General features: G+C 46.4%; 1 long non-coding RNA gene across 4 annotated transcripts in view; it reads left to right on the plus strand.

Moving 5' to 3' along the window:
* Positions 1-12,236: 12,236 nt before the first annotated feature.
* The window catches only part of LOC147346134 (uncharacterized), a 41,069-nt gene continuing 39,055 nt past the window's right edge, over positions 12,237-14,250 (plus strand). Inside the window, exon 1 of one of the 4 annotated variants that reach the window (XR_015153950.1) lies at positions 12,237-12,447. This is a non-coding gene — a long non-coding RNA (uncharacterized LOC147346134). The remainder of the gene's footprint in view (positions 12,448-14,250) is intronic. The other 3 variants (XR_015153951.1, XR_015153952.1, XR_015153953.1) reach the window with 3 other exon arrangements.

Consider the following 14,250-nt stretch of genomic DNA (forward strand, 5'->3'; position numbering starts at 1 on the left):
TGGGCGAACCCTGTCCGCACTGTCTCCCACCCGCAGGTGGTACTTGTAGACCTGGGAAGTCCACAGTCCTTCCTTGTGTGCTTTTTTTTTTTTTTTCGTTAGGAACCTTATTTGGTCATTGTTTTTGAGACCCGTGTGTTTAAAGGGAAATAGAAAAAAATAGTATCATGGAAGACTAGGGCATCACTTAAATCATTGGGTTTTTAGGAGCTCTACAGTGGGAACAGTGCCTGGTTGATCCGAGTCCCCAGCCTGCACGAACACCCCATGCACCCATGTCTGCATCCAGCTGGTCAGAGGCTGTCTCCTCCGTGAAACCAGGCGAGCACTCCTGTCCACTCCTTGTTTATCACATGCCAGGGGCTGGAGGAGCTCAAGTGATCAGTCCTATGACAATTCTGTGAGGCAGGCATGATTCTGTCCATATTAGAGCTGGAGGAATTGAGGCAGAGTGAAGTTACAAAGCCAGGACTCTGATTCCCCTGGGCCCCTCCCCAGGCCCAGGACCCTCCCCTCATCACCCCCCAGCCAAGGGGACAGCTCCCCCTACCAGGACGCCTGTTTCTCTCCCTCATCCCATTTTTTTACCCCGACCCCTGCCTTCAGATCATGCTTCTCTTTCTCTGAACCAGAAACTCGAGGTCTGTGGGGGCGTGGCCTCCGCTGCCTTATACACACGGAATCCCATGCTCAGTGGATCCTCCACACAGGTATGTTCACCCATCCACTGCGAAACCACGGTGGCTTCAGGGACCAGGAGGTTGTTACATCCAAAGAGGGAGCTGTAGGCAGTGTGGATGCCAGCCCAACCCGGATCAGTCAGCCTTGGTTTACAAGTTTTAGGTGAAACGACGAATGGCGGGGAGTAAAGAGGTCAGTCCAGGTGCTTCAGTCTTGAGCAGGCTGAGTAGAGGCACCAGGGGAAACAAGTCTCAGAACCTGGGGGGTCTGGCCGTGTGACGTCTGCAGGGCCCCTCCCCCCGGGCAGGTCGGCCTAGCTGTCCCTGATGAGATTGATCAGAACCCCATGGGCAGAGGAGGAGGGGTTGCAGGATGAGGCAGAGGAAGGCGGTGTCCTGTCCTTCAGAAGGAGGAGAGGAGCAAGCCCAGAGTTCTGAGAGAAAGGATCCTCGGCTGCAGGTCATTCACTGGAACGTGGGATGAGGAGGGCGGCCAAAACAGTGAGAGCTGGACCATAAAGAAGGCTGAGCACCAAAGAACTGATGCTTTCAAACTGTGGTGTTGGAGAAGACTCTCCAAAGTCCCTTGGATATCAAGGAAATCAAACCAGTCAATCCTAGAGGAAATCAACCCTGAGTGTTCATTGGAAGGACTGATGCTGACGCTGAAGCTCCAGTATTTTGGCAGCCTAATGTGAAGAGCCAACTCACTGGAAAAGACCCTGATGCCGGGAATGATTGAGGGCAAGAGGAGAAGGGGGCGGCAGAGGATGAGTTGGTTGGATGGCATCACCAACTCAATGGATATGAGTCTGAGCAAACTGAAGGAGATAGTGAAGGACGCAGAAGCCTGGCTGGCTGCAGTCCACGGGCTCACGAAGAGCTGGACATGACTGAGTGAGTGAACAAGATAGGAAAATAAGAGTCAGTGGAAGAAAGGAAAAGAAAGCGATTACGGTTGTGGGCAGACATCAGGTTCACAACATTGAACAACCAAGCGGGTTGGACGCAGACCTATCTGACCGATGGGACTCTGGGGAAGCCCTGGAGGCCCTGGAGACATGCCCGGCGGTAAGGGACCCTCGGGCACGGTCACTGGCCATTGACCTGTACAGAGCAATGTGGTATTTCACCAACCACCACTCACAGGTTTGTGCTGGTTGAAATGCACTGGGAATAGGAGAGTGGGGAAAGAGAAGTGAGTGTTGGGGACCATCAAAGGACAAAGGGTGGCTGGCAACCCTGCCGTCGGGGTGGGGGCAGGCTGCCTGCCTCCCCGTCTGGTGGTCTGGCAGCCCCAGTGGTCATAGCTGCCGACCCTCCCCGCCTGGGGAGGCAGGCCTGGCAGGTGGCCCCGGCCAGCTGGCTGGGTGGCAGCCCAATCGCCAAGGCTGGGTAACCAGCTGGTCATCTGGGCCAAAGCCCAGAGTGACGCACCTCCAGGCTGTCCTGGCAGCCTCAGCGCCCTCCCCTGGTGCCACCGCCCACACAGGTGGCTCTCCTCCACGCCCCTCCCCACCACAGTGGAAAACAAAACCCTGCCAGCTGAGAAGAGACGGCCGCGCCCCTGCCTCTGGGCTTCAGGAGATGTGCAATCCTGACCACATTCCAGCCCTAGAATCTCTATTTTGAGATGCAGGATTTCTGACTTTCCAAGAAGAAAGCCAGCACCCAGGCCTTTGTGAAATAAAATAACACATATAAATGGTTTCAGAGTCAGCTGACGTCAGTCCATGTCTGCGTGGAGGTGATGCTCGGAGTCCCTACCAGGTCAGACTGCATTGTCCCAACTGCACCTTGAGAATGTCAGGGCTGTTTCTAATTACCCACTGTGCTTGGGGAATTCACAGTTCTGCTTTGGGCGATTGGAAACTATTTCCATCTTACCATATGTGTTTGGCTATCACTAATTGGGGAAAGTTATTTTTAGTATTTCCTCTTCTTTCCATCTTTGCAGATCTGCCCTATTTTGGGGAAAAAAAATCTAGAAAATAGTTTGGATTTTTTTTTTTTTTTTAAAGAGCAATGCTAGAGATGCTGTTAAAGTTCTACAAGCAACCTTTTCTTGATCAGTGGAGAGGTCAGTAAGGAACCTGGATTCCAAGTCCTGGATTTCCTCCCCCACATCAGTGCTGGCACAGAGAGACAACCAAGGGTCTTTTCATCCTTCAAGACCCAGGTCAGTGTCAGCATCTCTGCATCCCATTCCTGCGCCAGGCAGACCCACAGTCCCCAAATTCAATAACCACACTAGCCCTGGATCTTGCTGTTTTTCTCAATATTTCAGATTCTACCTGTACTCCCAAAGAACTCTGCCAAGTTTAAGCATCTTTTGAAAAAATCAATATGAAGAATTCTAATCAGTCTTTAAATTTGTTTTACTTAACCTGTACCCAAAGCAACTTTATCTATTAATTGGTCATTTTGATACACAGCTTTAGAATTATTTTAGTATTTGAATTGAAAGTAATCCCAGCCCATAAATATTTATGTCAACATTAATAAATACTGTTTTTTCATCACTTGGTTTAATATTTTGTTTTTATCTATGATTTACCAAAGTGTTTGTCGCTCAGTTGTATCTAACTCTTCGTGACCCCATGGACTGTAGCCTGCCAGACTCCTCTGTCCATGGAATTCTCCAGGCAAGAATATTGGAGGATCTTTTCAATATAGGGGATCTTTCCAACTCAAGGATCAAACCTGGGTCTCTCGAATTAGCAGGCAGATTCTTTGCAGTCTGAGTCATCAGGGAAGCCCACTTTAGGTGGTGGTGGTTTAGTTGCTAAGACATGTCTGACTCTTTGCAACCCCATAGACTGTAGCTTGCCAGGCTCCTCTGTCCATGGAATTCTCCAGGCAAGAATACTGGAGTGGGTTGCCATTTCCTTCTCCAATTATTTACCGAAAATAATTAAAAAAAAAAACACACAACAGTCTTTTCATCCAGGTAGACCTGGTTGTAGTACTCAAAAACTAGTTGCTATTGAAGCAGCTTAATTTTCTCAGGGTTTTATTACTCAAAGACTTAAAATTAGAAAGTCTTTGAAATATGTGATAACGTCAGAAAATTTTAATTAAAGGAGAATTAATGCACTACACACATATTACAATGACCAAAATCCAACCCACTGGCACCACCAAGTGCTGACGAGGCTGTGGAACAACAAAAAGTCTCATTGGGTGCTGGTGGGATTATAAAAGGGTGCAGTCGCCAGTTTGTCCTTTTATTATAAAACTAAATGTGCTCTTACCATATGACCCAACAGTTGTGCTCCGTGGGATTTACCCAAACGAACTGAAACTGTACATCCACACAAAAACCTGCACGCAGATGTTTACGGCAGCTTTATTCATAATCGCCAAATCTTGGAAGCCACTAAGATGTCCTTCAATAAACTAATGAATAAATGAACTGTGGTCCATATAGACACTGAAATATTACTCAGCACTAAAAAGAAATGAGGTCTCAAATCACGAAGATGTGGAGGAATCTTAGGGTATATTACTAACTGAAAGAAGCCACTGTGGTGAGGCTGTATGATTCCAGCTGTACGAGATTCAGGAAAAAGCAAAACAATGGAGATAGCAAACGGCCCTGTACTTGACAGAAGCTGAGGAGGAGGGAGGGAAAAATCAGCAGGGCACAGAGGACTTTACGGCAGAGAGACTTTTCGTGACACTATGGCAGTGGGTATATGTCATCATACGTTTACCTGAACTCAGAAGGTACGATACCAAGGGTGAACCCGAACATGAACTAGGGGCTTTGGATGACAATGATGTCAGCACAGGTGCACTGATAATAATACATGTACCATCTGGTGTGGGATATGGACGTGGGGAGAATCTGTGTATGTGGGGGCTATGAACCTAGAACTCATCTAAAATACTATAAAAATTTTTTTAAAGAATTAACCAGCTCTTGTTAAAGACTTGGTAGAAAGTTAAGCTTAAAGCATAACTATAGCTGCATTTTGATCACTGCTGTCTTCCCGCTGTCATTCAAGAAACTGACGTGCAGAGGGAGAGGCAAAGTTCTTGTTCTCAGATCCTGGGGAGAGACGCTAGTGTCACCATATCCTGCTTGTCTCATCAGCCATGGGCTGACTTGGCCAAGTGCATGCTCTTCCTGGGGGACCCACATCCATTGACCGATCGTGGTCAGAGACAGAGGCCCAGCCATTTCAGCCCAACCTGGTACCACTCTGACGGTCATTTCTGCTCCAGAGCTCTCTGCAGGGCTGTTGTTATTAGTCTGCATTGTAGTTTGACCCTTTCCTTCAAGAAATTCCACTTCTTCCATCTCCTTTCCACAGATGATAGTCTCTAATAAAAACCCTACACATCAAAACTCTATCTCAGCATCTGTTTCTGGAAAACCCAACCTGTGACATCTTGGAAATTAATTACTTAAGTAATAATTGACATAATATATACTCTTATATAATACATTATTGTTAAAAATAGCATGGTTTAGTTTTATCATAGGGGAAACTGATTCTTTTATATAGTGACTATCAGGATGAAAGTTTCATAAGTTGAATACCAAAAAATTAAAGACAGCTAAGACTCAAAAACACTGTTTTTAACAGCTATTATGCAAATTCATTATCTCCGTTGTGTTCCTTCAAATATAAGCCACCTCTTTACTTGGCAATATACGCTTTGTTGGCCTTCTCTGGTGGCTCAGATGGTAAAAAATCTGCCTGCAACGCAAGAGACCCAGGTTTAAACCCTGGGTCAGGAAGATCCCCTAGAGAAGGGAATGGCAACCTGCTCCAGTATCCTTGCCTGGGAAATTCCACGGACAGAGAAGCCTGGCAGGCTACAGTCCCTGGGGTTGCAAAGAGTCAGACACAACTGAGTGACTAACACTTTCAACTTTTTTTCATATGCCTTGTTATTCACTACCCCCCATAACTGCTTTATATTTCTTCACAGCATTTTATTTGAATATCTTTTATATCTCTATCTGCCTCCCCAGCACCTAGAACAGAGCATGATACACAATAGGTGTTCAATAAATACTGGCTGAATAAATAAATGGATAGACAAATAAATGAATAAGTGACTGAGGGCCAAAGACAGAATAAAACATATTCGGACCAATAACATATTTGACCTCCCTCTTCAGAAAAATGGAGCACGATATTAACTGGCCTCATATGAAATATTCACTATATGTACACAGGAGTATCCAGACCTCTCTGCAAACCACTTTCCTCTGTTCTCTCTCTTCTCCTAGCCTCATGCCTTTGCAGGCTGCAGAACTGCAGAACCTCAGGGAAGCTTACAGGAAGGTGTGTTCAGGGGATCAGGAGTGGTGACAGATGGCTGCATGCCCTCATTCTGCAGATCGCTCTCTATCTGTACTGCTTAAAAGCATTTTAACTAGTAGAGGGTGAGACGTGTATTATCTTTCAGGCATAGCACAAGTTTCTCGAATCCCAGATTAGCACCCAGTCCCCTAAACCTCCCCCTTCGTGGATCACAGCCTTGTGGTGAAGGCGCTTGCACAACTCAATGAAGCTATGAGCCATGTCTTGCAGGGCCACCCAAGATGAATGGGTCACAGTGAAGAGTTCTGACAAAATGTGGTCCACTGGAGGAGGGAAATGGCAAACCACTCCAGTATTCTTGCCTGGAGCACCCCATGGACACTATGAAAAGGCAAGAAGACATGACGCTGGAAGATGAGCCCCTCAGGTCAGAAGGTATCCAGTATGTTACTGGGGAAGAGTGGAGAGTGATTACTAATAGCTCCAGTGAGAATGAAGCAGCTGGGCCAAAGCGGAAACTTCTTTCTCAACACTCGGCTGCTGCTGCTGCTGCTAAGTCGCTTCAGTTGTTCCGACTCTGTGCGACCCCACAGATGGCAGCTCACCAGGCTACCCCATCCCTGGGATTCTCCAGGCAAGAACACTGGAGTGGGTTGCCATTTCCTTCTCCAATGCATGAAAGTGAAAAGTGAAAGTGAAATTGCTCAGCCGTGTCCGACTCTTAGCGACCCCATGGACTGCAGCCCACCAGGCTCCTCCGTCCATGGGATTTTCCAGGCAAGAGTACTGGAATGGGGTGCCATTGCCTTCTCCCAACACTCGGCAGTGGATGGTAAAAGTAAAGTCCGATGCTGTAAAGAATAATATTGCATAAGAACCGGCAATGTTAGGTCCATGAATCAAGGTAAATTGGAGTAACCACAACAACCCCTGAACCTCATAGCCCATAATCCTCTGGGATGCCTTTTATGCTCCTATTGATGCTGGCTACTTTCAGAATTCAGTGAATACTGTTTCAGAAATGGCAACCCACTCCAGTATTATTGCCTGGAGAATCCCAAGCAGAGAAGCCTGGCGGGCTACAGTCATGGAATCGCCAAGAATTGGACATGACTGAGTGACTAGCGTGCGTGCACACACACACACACACACAAATCTTGTTTGGGGCTGGACTTTCCCCAACATTAGCTCCCTGGCTTGGAATGTGGTTGGCTCGTATTTTTTTTTTTTTTTGGTCAGACTATTTAAAGACAGGAGAATAAACCTGAAGAGGGTAAGTAAAGGTGACACAGGAGGCCTGAGACAGACCTGGGACTTTGGTCATGAATCCTAGCCATCAAAACCTGGCATTCACCTTGTCGTTCCGACAGGATGGCAGAAAGCACCACTGACTTAAAGATTTAGTGCTGTGGGGAACAACCACGCTCCAATTCCTCCGTGGAAGGAGCTGACCTAAGAATAAAACTGAAGTTCACAGAAAGGCCAACAAGCCCTGTCCAGGTTCAGATTTTTAAGTTCAGCTGCAGCATCTTTGTCACATCTCAAGGCTGTAATTGTCCAAAAGCTTTCTATGTGAAAAAAAAGGATGTATATTAGTCATATGAAATCTTTGAGCTATAGGATCTTTCTTAATTTCTAAATGAACCTTTTCCAGTTTAAGTAATTTGCAGGGGCAAGGGGCATGGATTGTCACCTTTTCCATTTTTTTCCTCAGAAGGAATTGCTCTTTTTCCCTTTAGAAGGAAATGAGTAGACAGAACAAATACAGAAGACCCCAAATATCGAAATCAGTAGTTTTAAATTACATAGAGTCAAACTTCTTAAGATATAATTCTACCTGTATTGCTGAAAATAGAGCTGAGAAATCTTTAGTTCTTGGCTTTTTTCCCATTTTTGTAAGCATTGTTATCACTTCCTCTATTGTGAAGTGTCTATTATGCAATCCTGTTGGGAATAGCTTTTCCTTCACGAGCAGCTCATCATGCTGTCAGCACAGAGCTCCCTGGAGACCACAGCAAGACTCCAAAGGGGAGCATGGGGAGGAAAAAAGGCCCATTTCCCCCAAGGAAGGTAAGTGGAGGAAAGAACCGGATCTATCTTCTCAAGAAGTAGACAGAATGTAAAATCACAGCGTGAAGAACTTGACTGTTCATCCATAACAACCTCTACTGTGTGTGTGTATGTGTGTGTGTCACTCACTCTGTGCAACCCCATGGAGTGTAGGCTACTCTGCCGGTGGGATTCTGTAAACCATCTGTGGGTCATTCTGGGGCACTCGATGAATGTTGAATCTGACCCAGAACTTGTCTTGCACCAGCTAATGCAGCTTATAGCAAAGGTAACATTAGGTTAAAACCAGGCTGACAGATTTCCCGTGGTGTAACAGCAATGATCTATTCATAGTTGCTGGCTAGAGAGTTGTGTTGAGAAGGATTTAGGGATTATATCCCAGCTTAGTGGGAAAGAACACTGTGATCAGTGATCAATTAATGGTGTCTGCTATGGTCACAAAGTTGGACATGTTAGTATTTGGCCTATGTTATAGGTTAACTGACCCTAAGTTAAATGTTTACATTAAATCAGTCAACAAACATTTATTATTACTTATTCACTGTGTGCATGGCCCTTTGTTAAATACAGAGTTGATGCGAAGATGAAAAAGACATAATTCCTAAGGAAGATCCAAACCTAGTCAAGAAGATAAAGGAAAATAGTCCATTTTAACACAAATGATAATTATATCAACAGAGACGAACACAGGGTATCAAAAGAACATAATGGAACAAAACATCAGTAGAATTTTACAGGTATATTGAGATGGGATCATGAATGATTGAGATCACAAAGTTCCTACAAAGAAAATAAAGAATTGGAGTAGAAAACACTCATTTTATAAACTCTCCTGGGCTTCCCCAGTGGCTCAGCTGTAAAGAATCTGCCTGCAATGCAGGAGACACAGGTTTGATCCCTGGGTCAGGAAGATCCCCTGGAGGAGGGCGTGGCAACCCACTCCAGTATTCTTGCCTGGAGAATCCCATCGACAGAGGAGCCTGGTGGGCTATGGTCCATGGGGCTGCAAAGAGTTGATCACGGCTGAAGCAACTTAGCACGCGCGCACACACACACACACACACACACACACAGAGGAGACAGAAAGGCTGTAGCAGGAAGGCGTAACATTGAAGCAGGAGATTAAAAAATAAAAACGGATAAGGATATGAGATGAGGCCTGAGATGAATACACAAATGCATGCTGATGCGCCATGAATTTGACCCTTAGCTTTTTTCTCCTAGAAGAGAGAAACCTGACAAATGATAAGGCTATGTTCAGATAGATGTTCAGAGAAAAGGGAAGGAGCTCTGATATGGGCTTCTATGAGAAGAGAATGGGGTAGCAGAGGAGGACCAGGGCAGAGGACAGCAGGAGAAGACAAACCGTGACTCCTGCGTCCATGGAAACTTCCAGAAAGAGACCACCAGCAGCCTGATTAGACCAGTCTTAATTGGCCTGTTGTGGCAGTGGGGTGACTTTTTGGATCTGAGACATCTGAGGGAAAAACCCCATAACAGTCTTTGTCTGACCACCTTAGATTTTTATTTTGCCAAATGGTTTATAGAATGTTTTACCCACATGCTCTTGTTACTTGACTTTTCATGTGAATTAGCCAATATTACAAAACATTCTCAGACCTGATTTTTTTTGGAGGGGGGCGGTTTGTGCAGGCTGGGTGGGCAGCCTTATCGTGAGTTTCATATGATTTCCAATAAGTTTTCTTAATTTTTAAAAGGTGGAGTATGCAGTGTAGTTTATTTGAAAAGGCGTTATTTCAGAATCAGAAGAAGCTGATATAAAAGGCAGCCTTATTCCCTCACAGTAGTGTAGCCTAATTCAGCGCTTCTCAAGCTTTTTGACCATGACCCAGAATATGAAATACATTTGCATCACCACCCTGTACACACATACTGATCTGTTCCTGAAAAAGCAATCCTGAAACAGCAGTTTTAAATTTTTAAAATTTTCTATTCCACTTAATGAAAAATCAGTGGTCAAAGACTAAGTTGATTTCCTGACCTACTAGTGGGCCTCAACCTATAGCTGAGGTTTCAGGGAGGACCTTCTGTTCTCTCATTTAAGCTCTTATGGTCCTTAAAGCATTGAGGCCAACACTTCTATGAGAAGCCAGCCCACGACAAGCTTGCTGAGGCTGAGACACTCGGACCCATGGCAGATCCGTGTAGGGGACTGGGCAGGCTGTTCCCCTGAGGTTCTGCCCTCACGTGGGGTTCTGCAATGTTGTTCAGCTCCTCCACTCCTGGGCTCATTCTTCAGTCTCTTCTAATACAGGAGGATTTTTTTTAAATCCTTTTATCAGTTTTTTTTTTTAATTGAAGTATATAGTTGACTTGACTTCCCAGGTGGCACTAGTGGTAAAGAACCCACCTGCCAATCCAGATGTAAGAGACGTGGTTTTGATTCCTGGGTCGGGAAGATCCCCTGGAGGAGATGACAACCCACTACAGTATTCTTGCCTGGAGACTCCCATGGACAGAGGAACCTGCCAGACTACAGTCCATGGGGTCGAAAAGAGTTGGACACAACTGAAGCAACCTAGCATGCATGCATAGTTGACTTACAATATTGTTAATTTCTGCTGTATGAGAATTCTTTTTAAAATATTCTTTTCCATTAGAGTTTATCATAGGATACTGAATAGTCTTCTGTGCTACACAGTAGGGCCTTGTTATCCATCCTATATACAAAAGCTTACATCTGCTAACCCCAACCTCCCACTCCATCCCTCCTTCACCCCCTTGGCAACCACCAGTCCGTTCACCATGTCTGAGTCTGTTTCTGTTTCATAGATGGGTTCACAGGAGAATCTTCTGAGCTTGGTCACTTCTGTTCTCTCACTGCGCCATCTCCTGGAACCAAATCTCCTGTGCCTTGAATATCCACAGACAGGATGTCCAGGGCAGAGTCGGGCGGTGGACAAAGCACTGATTAGGTGTGTAAAATGCACTCCAGTCCAGAGGGTATCTTTGTTTATCCTTGTGCGGGTGAGTTTATGCATGCATACATGCCCAGTCGCTTCAGTCGTGTCAGATTCTTTGCTGACTCTGTGGACTGGGCCCGCTAGGCTACTCGTCCATGGGATTTTCCAGGCAAGAATACTGGAGTGGGTTGCCATGCCCTTCTCCAGGGGATCTTCCCCACCCAGGGATCAAAGCCTTTCTCTTATGTCTCCTGCATTGGCAGGCAGGCTCTTTATCACTAGCACCACCTGGGAAGCCCTTGTGTCTCCATAAGCCAACTTAAATCATTTTTGGAACAAGATAGAAGTAAAAATTTTAAACTTATAAATAGAGGTAGTTTCACGTCCCAGGTTTTCAGAGTCAAGGACATCTTTCTCCCTGTGCAGGACAAGCTTCCAGCCCAGAAAACTGAGTCATCTTGGCCACCTGCACTCGTGTGTCCACTTGGAGCCTCTTCTATTCTGACAACTTTGCATCTTTTTTTCTCTGGACCCAGAAACAAGTATGTCCAAGAATCCTCCAAGAATTCACCAGACGCTCTCTCCTGGTCAGAGAGCCAATGCTCACCCGACTGAGTTCAAAACAACCTTGACCTTGGGTTTTGTTTTTGCAGATTAAAAAAAAAAAAAAAAAATGTGCCTTCAAAAGCACACCAGTGAAATTCTTTCGTCATACTTACAGTATTTTTGTCCTCCGCTTTGAGTCAGAGGAGGCTTGCTAAAGGAAGAAGGAAATCTATTACACAGGCTCCCGGGAGTGAAGTCCCTCGGAGTCTGTAACTGCAGACTCGCAGTCCTCAGGGGGGGAAATCCGGCAGTGGCACTAAGATTTTGGTGACACCGTGTATGTTCTTAAGACTTTGACTTCTGTCAGTCAGCACTACAGCCTAGAGATCTTGCAACAAAAAGCAAGTTCCCAATTCCTCCTACGGATGCTCAGCGTCCTAACGTGGGTGTAGCAGCTTCCTACTAGCAGACGCTCCGGTTGTTTCTATCACAAGAGCTGCTGCAGAATGGATGCAGGCAGATCTTCAGGGCACACTGTCGGAGCGGGGATGTGGGGTCCAACTGCTACCTGCCTTCATGAGTCCTTTCCCAGCAAGAGTCCTCCTACATCCAGCAGCTCATGCCAATAGGAGTTTCCACAAGTAAAGTCTGGGGCGGGGCTGCTTATAAGGATCCCATGGCCGAGAGGGGACTGAGTTCTCGCAGGATCCCGGGGGCAGAGCAGGCGCAGGCGCAGTTGCTGCTCCTGCACCAGATCAAGACTCTGGGTGCAGCGTCTCTGCACACGGCTCGCCCCCGCCATCTTGAACAGAGTGATGGGGGCGGAGCTTTTGCCGTTGTCGCCACCATTTTGCACTAGGCATCCTGTTGGGAAGAGCTGGAGGGAGGCCTTTGCACCGGGTGCCCTGGGAACCAGTGAACTAGACTCAGCGCAGAGAAAACAAGGTCAGACTATTCTTTTTTATCACCTAGGTTCTATTTTTATTCTCTGGGAATTATAAATGGGCTTTTCTGGTGACAAACCCCTTCTCTGCCCTGTGTCTCCTCACTGTGTGGATGGGAGAGGGCGCTGAGGGCCTGAGTCCTTTTCGGTGAGTGCTTCCTGCCGAGAAAGAGTGTCCGGTAACATTGGGTGGAAGAGGGGAACTTCTTTTCAGGTCTGTTTGGTTGCCCACAGGCCTCGGCCTTGAGCATACTCATCCCTGGACGACCCCCATTTGTGTAACCTTTGGGGGACAAAGGAACCCAGACAATTTAATGTCCCTGGCCCCTATATGGACAAGAGAATAATGCTCACATGAGACATTTTTCCTGAAAATGCAGGTCTCTAGGCCTTTGACCCTGATCCAATGCTTGCTGTGGGGCCTGTCTCCCTGGCCACACTTGGGTAGTTTCTCAGAAGAGAAGCTTCGGGTCAGAGGGTCACAAGAGTGGTCCAGGGGTCTGTTACCCCAGGTCGTGTCTCTGGAGTTTGGGGCAGAATATTAGGTCCTGCTGGGTGACAGAGTTTCCAGCAATGTGTAGGGATCAGGGATCCCATAGGTGTATACTCTATGGCTTCACTGACTGCCCTGATGTCCTGAACTATCCAGTATTCCCCATTGGGTTTCCTTATGGGAAGAATGGGGTGTTAAAAGCTCATTGGCCTGGTCTAATAAATAAGGCTCTGGTCATTTAGGGTCTGTATCACAGGGGAAATGCTCAACAGGGCCTCCTGGCAGAGAGAGTACTGTTTTCTGTTAGGCTGTGTATGCCCAGGTTTTAGATGAACTGTTGCAAGACCAGCTCCTTTAACTGATCCTACCTGTGCCAGGGCCCAGATCTCAGGATTCACTCCAGGGAGATGGACTTGCTCTGTTTGAGGAAGTTTGTCCTCAGTCATTAACATTATCATCTCCAGCCCCTTATCTAAAGAGACAACAGTCTCCAGTTTGTCTCCCATTAGGTGGAAGGTAACCCCCCAATTTTTGTAAGGTATCTCTTCCTAGTAGGGGTGGAGGGCATTCAAGGACAAACAGGAAGGAATGGATGCACATGTGTTCATCCAGTTCCCATCCTAGTGGTCAGTTCAGTTCAGTTCAGTTGCTCAATTGTGTCCGACTCTTTGCGACACAAAGACATGAATTGCAGGATGCCAGGCCTCCCTGTCCATCACCAACTCCTGGAGTTCACTCAAACTCACGTCCATCGAGTCGGTGATGTCATCTAGCCATCTCATCCTGTGTTGTCCCCTTCTCCTCCTTCCCCCAATCCCTCCCAGCATCAGAGTCTTTTCCAGTGAGTCAACTCTTCACATGAGGTGGCCAAAGTATTGGAGTTTCAGCTTTAGCATCAGTCCTTCCAATGAACACCCAGGATTGATCTCCTTTAGAATGGACTGGTTGGATCTCCTTGCAGTCCAAGGGACTCTCAAGAGTCTTCTCCAACACCACAGTTCAAAAGCATCAATTCTTTGGCGCTCAGCTTTCTTCACAGTCCAACTCTCACATCCATACATGACCACTGGGAAAACCATAGCCTTGACTAGACGGACCTTTGTTGGCAAGGTAATGTCTCTGCTTTTTAATATGCTGTCTAGGTTGGTCATAACTTTCCTTCCAAGGAGTAAGCGTCTTTTAATTTCATGGCTGCAGTCACCATTTGCAGTAGTTTTGGAGGCCCCCAAAATAAAGTCTGATACTGTTTCCACTGTTTCCCCATCTATTTCCTGTGAAGTGATGGGACCAGATGCCATGATCTTAGTTTTCT

Source organism: Bos grunniens, chromosome 24, assembly GCF_055505025.1.
Source record: "Bos grunniens cultivar Pamir isolate PY7600 chromosome 24, Bosgru_T2T1.0, whole genome shotgun sequence".
NCBI classification, from domain to species: Eukaryota; Metazoa; Chordata; class Mammalia; order Artiodactyla; family Bovidae; genus Bos; species Bos grunniens.